This window comes from Cnephaeus nilssonii (assembly GCF_951640355.1).
Source record: "Cnephaeus nilssonii genome assembly, chromosome: 13".
NCBI lineage: Eukaryota > Metazoa > Chordata > Mammalia > Chiroptera > Vespertilionidae > Cnephaeus > Cnephaeus nilssonii.
The window spans coordinates 36,491,913-36,500,871 of NC_137084.1; positions in this window are offsets into that span (position 1 = coordinate 36,491,913).

Sequence of the window (8,959 nt, forward strand, 5' to 3'; positions counted from 1 at the left end):
GGCTCTTGGGTCCTGAAGCAGCCAGAGAAGGAGATATGTGTGCCAGAATGTTCGTTAGCATTCTCTTCTCAGTCATTGTTCAGAAAGAAAAGTTTCCTCTGGCTCCCATTTTCAGTCCTTTCAAGTGGAGTCATTAATATGCCAGATTTTTCTAAAGCATCTTCAGAAAACAAGATTATGTGCATACCTTGTATTTTAGATTTAAAAAGACAACAACACACATCTTGAAAAGGTCTAAAGTCCCTTTGCTTTCATTCTATTACCCTGAAGAAATGATGGTTTTTGCAGCCACGAAGTTCCCTGGTATAGTACACCCAGACCTCCTCCTCCAAGCCCTCGTCTCTTGAAAAGACACACTCCTATAAGCTTCGGAACTGGATGTACTGGTGAAGCACAGCTTGAGCCTCTTGTGGAACTGGTCAGGAAATATATTTCTTTTGCTCATCAATGTTTATTTCCGCTCCCCCTTCCCCCATATGAGATCTTAGAATTTTGGAACTAAAAGGGAGGAAACAGAGATCATTGATTCCATCTCCTCATTTTAAAGATAATTGATCTGCCTCTCAGCTGCCAGTAAGGTGCTCTGTCCTTTGAGGAAGCTAAGGCCATTTTCAGGTGAGGCCCTCACTTCATCCAGCAACTAGCACCACGCCCCTGCAGTGCAGTCACCCGCACCACAACCTCTATCTCAGGGATCGATCTCAGCCCTCATCCTGCATTCAAAAGGGATAAAAGCAATGCCCTCATTAAAGCAGCCAGTGTAAACCTTTCTGGCCAGGACTGGTTGTAAAGGCTCTGGTCAACACCAACATCTGGAGCCTCAACTGCAATCCAGGGGCTGGGGCATCTGCCACAGCAGGAGGTCCAGCCCCCTCCACCTCTGCTGCCCCAGCTGAGGAGAAGAAGAACATGGAAGCAAAGAAAGAAGAATCTTTGGAGTCTGATGATGACATGGACTTTGGTCTTTTTTAACTAAACCTCTTTTGTGACACATTCAGTAAAAAGCTGAACTCTGAAAGAAAAAAGTAAAGATGATTAATCCAAGGTGAAATGGTGTCTTTGGGTTCTGGCATGCAGAAAGAGTAGGTACCTGTCTTTCTCTTTCTTTATTTTTATTTTTTTTTTAATTGGGGCATCCTCAGTTGTTACAATTAAAGAGTTGCCGTTTAATGAGCATTTACTACACTGCCAGGTACTGAGTTGATGCTTTCATACTTGAACCATTAATCCTCACAACAAGCCTATAAGGTAAATATTATTATTATCCCCACTTTATAGCTAATAAAACTAAAACTTTGAGTAAGTGATGTGCCCACAATTACAGGGCTAGGAGGTGGAAGAATCATGACAAGCTCAAGGCTGCCTGACTTCAAAGCCTATGTCCTTGACTATTCCTCCATGCTGCCTACCAATGAAAGAACCCAGAGTTGGGCTTTCACATCACTTTAATTTTTCAAATAATGGGGTGAGGAAAGAGTCTCCCACAGTGATGAAGTAGAGAAGGATACCTGTGTCCAAGCAGTCCCTAGTTACCAGAACTGGTAAAGAAATCAACAGGGACTACGTAGATGCAAATATTTCCCATTATCAACTTGTCATATTTAACAAGGACAGTTTACGCTGAAAGCTTTTGAAAGACTTCCCGGATTTTAACAAAAGTTGGCTGATTCAGTGTTGACAATATGTCTTTCATTTAATAGAAAATTGGAAAGGGGAGAATTTGGGATGCATGGTTATTTTGGGGAGAAAATAATTTGGAGGGTTTTTTTTTTTTTATGCTCAAGGTCATGCAGGATTTGGAGAGCAGATGTGGTATGAATTAGGGAAGTTTATCTAATGGTTGTCTACATTGACACAGATGATCTAGTTATTGCCTGGAAATACTTGAGTTTCCTATTAAGACATAGTTTGGGAAAGAAATTGTGACATTTTAGACAAACGAATGAAGTCAAATCAAGATAAAGTTGGAATGTTACGTGTTAAAGAACATGAGTTGGAGACATTCAAGGAAAATATCCAAGTTTGTTAACAGGTGCCAGTGAAAACTTTCTACAAAAAGAAATTTTACTTTCTCTCAAAGATAAAAATCATATACCTGGATTACTAACCCATCTAGGACTTCCGGTCAAGATGGCAATGTAGGTAAATATGGTACTCGCCTCTTCCCACATCCACAACTAAACTACAGAGCAACTTTTATTCAGAACTGCCGGAAATCTGGCTGAATGGAAACCCTACAAGGGGATTAAAGAAGAGGCTACATCAAGACTAGTAGGGGGAGCAGAGATGCAGATGGGCTGGCCCCACAGTCACATGTGGCAGATAAAAATCAGGAGGAATATCTTGGCTCTGGAGGTCCCCTCTGAGGAGCAAGGGGTCCCAGCCCCCAACAGGTCCCCCAGCTCAAGGTCCCAGTGCCTATAACTTCTGGCTGTAAAAACTAGTAGGGATTGAGTCTGAGGGAGACAGAGGACTGCTGGAGTCTCAGGCGATTCCTCTTAAAGGGCCCATGCATGGAAATATTCAAACTCACTCCCTCTGAGCTTCAGTGATGGGGCAGCAGGTTGAAAGGCACTAGAGACATACAGAGAGGACCTGATTTGCCTGGCATCAGAGAGAGAGCTGGAAGGGAATCTTTCTCTTGGACGGAAGTGCTGGCAGAGGCCACTGTTCCTTTTCTGAGCCCTCCCCCAACAAAGCATACAGGCAGGTGCCATATTTGAGACTCCATCAACCTAGCTCTCACTGTTTACCCATCCTCGTGGTTCCCTGAGCCCCATTCCACCCCACCCAACTTTCTGGCCCACCCAAGCTGAGTATCCAGTATCTTTTCCATACGAATGGCCTGTCTTAGCTCATGCTTCAGATTTTCCTAAAATCTCTCAAACAAGCAGCATCTGGCCTCAGAGTGCCCTGTACATTTCCCTAAGTGGCCCTGGTCCAGGCACTAGCAGCAGCTGGCCTTGGTTCACAGCTTAGCTTCGCCTGGGCACCTCCAAGCCCAGCACAAGTAGCAACCATCTGCATATTGCTTTGTAGCTCATGCCAGGTGACCCCCGGCAGAACACAGGCAATGGTTGACCTTGACCTATACCTCCACGGAAGCCCCAGAGCTAGCGCACCCAATGGACATCTTCAGACCACAGCAAAGCACCACCACCCAACCTGCTCCACGAGAGACACATTCAAAGGGTATGCTCAGTGGGCACCAGAGCCCTGCTGAAGTCCTGCTATGTGGGTTGGGCCCCTGCATAGCTGATCCTCCACAGTGGTGGGTGGTAGCAGCCAGTCCTTGCAGCAGATCATCCTGGGGATAAATCCCTCCCATTGACATGCCAATACTAATCAAGGCTCAACTACAAGAGGAGTGTGTACACAGCTCATTCAGGGGGCACACCTCGAGTGCCTAACTTGGGTAATCAAGGAGGATGTGCCCCTGGACCCTACAGAACACTTACTACACAAGGCCACTCTACCAAACCCAGGAGACGCAGCAGCTCTACCTAATACATAGACACACAGGGAGGCTGCCAAATGAGGAAAAAAAGAACATGTCCCAACTCCAGAAAAAAAATTAAACAAAATGGAGATAAGCAATCTACTAGGTGCAGAGTTCAAAACACTGGTTATAAGGATGCTCAATGAATGTAAGGAAAGAGTAGATGAACTTAGTGAGAACTTCAACAAAAGGATAAGAAACAGGCCCAACTGGTGTTGCTCAGTGATTGAGCATCAAACCATGAACCAAGAGGTCCCCAATTCAATTCCTTGTCAGGACACATGCCCAGGTTATGGGCTCAATCCCTAGTAGGGGACATGCAGGTGGCAGCTGATCAATGTTTCTCTCTCATTGATATTTCTATCTTTCTATCCCTCTCCTTTCCTCTCTCTATAAAATCAATAAAAACATTTTTTAAAAGGAGATAAGAAATATAAAAGTAGAACTTGAAAACATAAAATAGAACCTGTCAGATATGCGTAGCCCATAATCATGGACAATAGGATGGTGAAGGAGGGTGGGTAGGTAGGGGCTGGAAGGAGGGGAGTAAAGGTGGGAGGAATGGGAGACATCTGTAATACTATCAACAATGAAAAAAAAATTTTTTTAAATAAAAGAACCCATCAGAAATGAAGACTACAATATAGGGAATCAACAGTGGAGTACATGAAGCAACGGATCAAATCAGAGATTGGGAAGATAACACCCAATCAGAACAGTAAAAAGAAAAAAGAATCCAAAAAATGAGGATAGTGTAAGGAGCCTTTGGGAAAACTTCAAGCATACCAACATTCACAAGGTGCCGAAAGGAGAAGAGATACAGCAAATAATTGAAAAGCTACTTGAAAAAATAATGACAGAAAACTTCCCTAACTTGGTGAAGGAAACAGACATACAAGTCCAGGAAGCGAACAAAGAGGACCGCACCAGACACATCATAACTAAATGTCAAAGATTAAAGACAAAGAGAGAATCTTAAAGGCAGCGAGGGAGTGCCCATATGACTGTCAGCTGATCTCTCAACAGCGACTTTGCAGGCCAGAGGGATTGGCAAGAAATACTCAAGGTGATGAAAAGCAAGGACCTGCAAACAACATTACTCCACCCAGTAACCTATCATTTAGAATCAAAGGATAGATAGAGAGCTTTGCAGATAAGAAAAAGCTAAAGGAGTTCATCACCACCAAACCAGTATTATACTAAATGTTAAAGGGTCTTCTTTAAGAAAAAGAAAGGTGGAAAAAAGATTTAAAAAAATGAACAATAAAATGGCAATAAATGCATATCTATCAACAACTGAATTTAAAAAACAAAATGAACAAACAGAACAGAAACAGACTCATAGATGCAGAGAATATTTTGATGGTTGCCAGATGGGAGGGGGTGTGGGGAGATGGGTGGAAAAGGTAAAGGGATTAAAAAGTACAAATTGTTTGTTATAGAATATTCATTGGGATGTAAAGGATAGCCTAGGGGATATATTCAATAATATTCTAATAACTATATATGGTGTCTGATGGGTACAAGATTTATTGGGATGATCACTTAGTATGTTGTGTACTTTCTAATCACTGAGGTTTACTATATAATAATGTATGTCAACTGTAAATGAAAAGAAGAAGAAAAAACACCTGATCCCTTTTCCACAGTTCCTTCTCTCTGAAAATGAGGTTGCTCAAACCCCTCTGCCAGTAGGTATATATATATGCCTGGTCAGGAAGACTAAAGGAGCATCACCTCCATATTGGGTAGTTTTGTTATTGGAGTGCTCTATTCAAGAACAAGATATGGTTGTCATTGTTGCAAAATAGTTTTATTTACTTGCAGCAAATAAAGGAAATGGGATTTATGCCCAAAGCTTTGTCTCCCACAATGGAGGCTTAGTCATTGCTTATATACACTATTCAGTCAATTATACATTGATTTCTTCTTTGCAGTTAGCTACACTTACCTGGTTGCGTTCTTGTCAACCTCATCCTGTTTACAGCTGCTCTGTAAAATACTGTGTTACATTTTAACATTTAGCAAGAACAGCATTTAGTAAGAACCACCCAGACTTGGAGACCCTTGTCCTATCTAATAATTCCCTCCTGAGATTTTTCACTCGTTTTTGAGGTAATGGGGACAAGGGTCATACTTCTGTAACTGCTTCCTGCTGAACATGGACAGAGTAACTCTTTTTGAGTTAAGAGGAGTGAAATTCTATGCCTGACTTATGAAAGCCTTGGGGTCCCCTACGTTCTGGGATTACTGAGAACAGGAGTGCATAACAGCCATGATTAGTTTGCCTTTTCAGAGCAGCTTGAGGTCAGACCAGAGTGTGCAGGAATACTGTGGAAGGTGTATCTTGTAGTTTAAGAGAAGAATGAGTTGTTAATAACACCAAATGGGGACCTGTCCATGTTGGATTCAGTTGATCTTGCAAGGATCCTGATTTCCAACCTTTTAAATATACCTAGTTCCCTGGATCATATGGATGTAGCTTAGTGTCTATTGGTGTGGGTAAAATCAGATTCACATATTTATTTGTTCTCAGTTACTTTTCCTACTTGAATAATCTGTTTTACAGCCTGTTTTATAAGTGGGTCTGGGCATTCTAAAATTTGAGAGGAGCCCCCAAAGGCCTACCTTACATAAGTTCAAAAGGACTTGATATAGGTATTCCTAGGTGCTTCCCTGAAGGGTCAGGGCAATTGGTAGTAATTTAAGCCAGGTGTCATGGGTTTCCTGGCACAGTTTGGCCAAGGTCTTTCTGAGCATTTGATTACACTGTTCTGTTTTTCCTGAGGACTGTAATCTGCCCAAAGAATGTACAGCCCAGCTAATTTGAGAGCCCATGCTACTCCCTTTGTTATGGTCACCTGCCAGAATGGCTACCATCAATAAATGAACAAACGACAAGTGCTGGCGTAGATGTGGGAAAAGGGAACCCTAGTACACTGCTGGTAGGAATGCAGACTGGTGCAGCCACTGTGGAACACAGTATGGAGTTTCCTCAAAAAATTAACAATGGAACTGCCATTAATCACAATTCTGAGAATATATCCTAAGAATCCTGAAATACCAATCAGAAAGAATATATGCACCCGTGTTTATAGCAGCATTATTTACAACTAGAGGCCCAGTGCATGATTGAATCATGCACGTGTAGGGTCCCCTACACGCTTTCGCTTTTTGCGGTGGAGCTGGGTGCCTCTCTGCTGGTGCACCAGGCCTTTCAGAAGCCTCCGGCGCAGCGGAGGCTTCTGAAAGGCCTGGTGCCTGAGTGGACAGGCACCCAGCTCCCACGCTTTTGATGGTCCGTGGCCGCTGAGGGGGGCTACCCTGCTGTTGAGAGCTGCCGCGGACACCTGGCTACCCTGCCATTGAGAGGAGCAGCTGGGTATCCGCAGCAGGCCCCCTCAGCGGCCATGGATCTGGCCGTTGAGAGGCACAGGGGGCGGGAGTCCCGCCCCCTGCGCTTCTCAACAGCAGGGTAGCCCCCCTCAATGGCAGCAGATCCGTGCCTCTCAATGGCCGGATAGGCCACCCCGAGTCCCGCCCCCCAGCCTCCCGCCGCCCAATCGTGGGTGTAGCGGAGTGATGGTAATTTACATGTTACTCTATTATTAGATAGGATAGCTAAGATCTGGAAACAGCTCAAGTGCCCATCAGTAGATCAGTGGATAAAAAAAGCTGTGGCACATAATGGAATACTACGCGGCTGTAAAAATAAATAAATAAAGAGCTCTTATTCTTTGTAGCAGCATGGACAGACCTGGAAATTATTATGCCTAGCAAAATAAGCCAGTTAGAGAAAGACAAATATCACATGATCTCACTCATATGTGGAATCCAATGAACAAAATAAACTGACAAATAAAATAGGTCCAGAGGAGTGGATGCATGGAACAGAATATCAGAGCTCAGAGGGGAGGGGGTTGGGGCAGACAGGAAGAGATTAACCAAAGAACATATTTACATACATGCAAAGCCCATAGACACAGAATAGTGTGGGGAAGGCTTGGGATGGGACAGAGGCTGGGTGGAGGGGGCAGAGGGTGGGATAACAGGAGACATCTGTAATGCTGTCCAAAACAAAAAAGAAAGAACAATGCACTTGAGCAGGAAGAGGGGATTGGGGATTGGACTCTGAGATGGGAGTCTGCCATTCTCCTAGGTCTTGTGGCTCCGGAATTAAACCTCTTTTCTTTTGCACCAGTACCTGCTGCACAAGTTTTGCTTTCATTGCAGCAGGAAGCCAAACCTCCATTTTTGGGGGGGTGTGGGGGGGAAGTGGGGAAGAGAGGGGAGGTTTCTTTGCTTGGTTACACTACCACTGCCCCATTTCTTACATTTCTTAATTTGTATAAGCACTTAATTTCTTAAATTCAAATAAACAGAGCTTTCTTTCGGGGCTGCATTCAGGGATCAAATTTGAGTTTCCCATGCTAGCACATTTACTTGTAAGATAAACAAGGTAAATGCAAACATATACACAAAGAGCAAAATCCAACTCCTGCATGACAGACAACCACGCCAGAGCTGTCACTTAAGGACATCTAGGATTATGGAACCAGAGATTATCGCCGATGATTTTTTTGATGACCTGTTGGTGTTCCTCAACCCTCCAGATTTAGACCTAGGTTGGGCCCTAAAACCGGCATTCTGGCGACAGTTCCTGCCCCACCAACCTGAAGCCAGGCATGAACCAGACTGAAACTACCTTTCCAGTACCCCAGACAGGAATAGAAACACTACTTTAAGCGAACACAGGGGATGACCTACCCAGCTCCCTTCTGAAGTGCTAAACAAAACAGATTCAAGTGGCCACTCTACTTTGCTGTAGAAGAAGGCCACACAGCTGTTCTGGTGGGTGGTCAGCACCAAGTGGAGTCTCCCATAGAGCAGATTATCTGTCCAGTGGAGATGCAGGCGACCAAGCCATGGATCAGCTCCTGCTACCAACTACTTTGCCAATGCCCCCACCAGACCAAAAGGGAGTCCTTTTAAGAGCGTCCTATCTGGAGTCACCAAATTGTTATCAAACTCAAGGGGGTCGCCCACTTGGGGTTTTCCTTTTTATAAAAAGAATATATTTTTATTGATTTCAGAAAGGAAGGGAGAGGGAGAGAGAGATAGAAACATCAATGATGAGAGTGAATCATTGATTGGCTGCCTCCTGCACGACCCCTACCGGGGATCGAGCCCGCAACCCAGACATGTGCCCTTGATGCCCGGGACCCTTCAGTCACAGGCCCACCCTCTAGCCACTGAGCCAAACCAGCTAGGGTGGGGTTTTCTTTTCAAAAACAAGACATGGTTGTAGCAAGGTACTTTTATTTACTGTAGCAAGTAAAGGAGTCAGGGGGTTAGCATTCAAAGCTTCCTCTGCCAGAAGGGAAGTTTAGCCATTGCTTTTGTATACACTAGTTACTCAATTCATGTTGATTTCTTCTTTGCTGTTGGCTATACTTAACC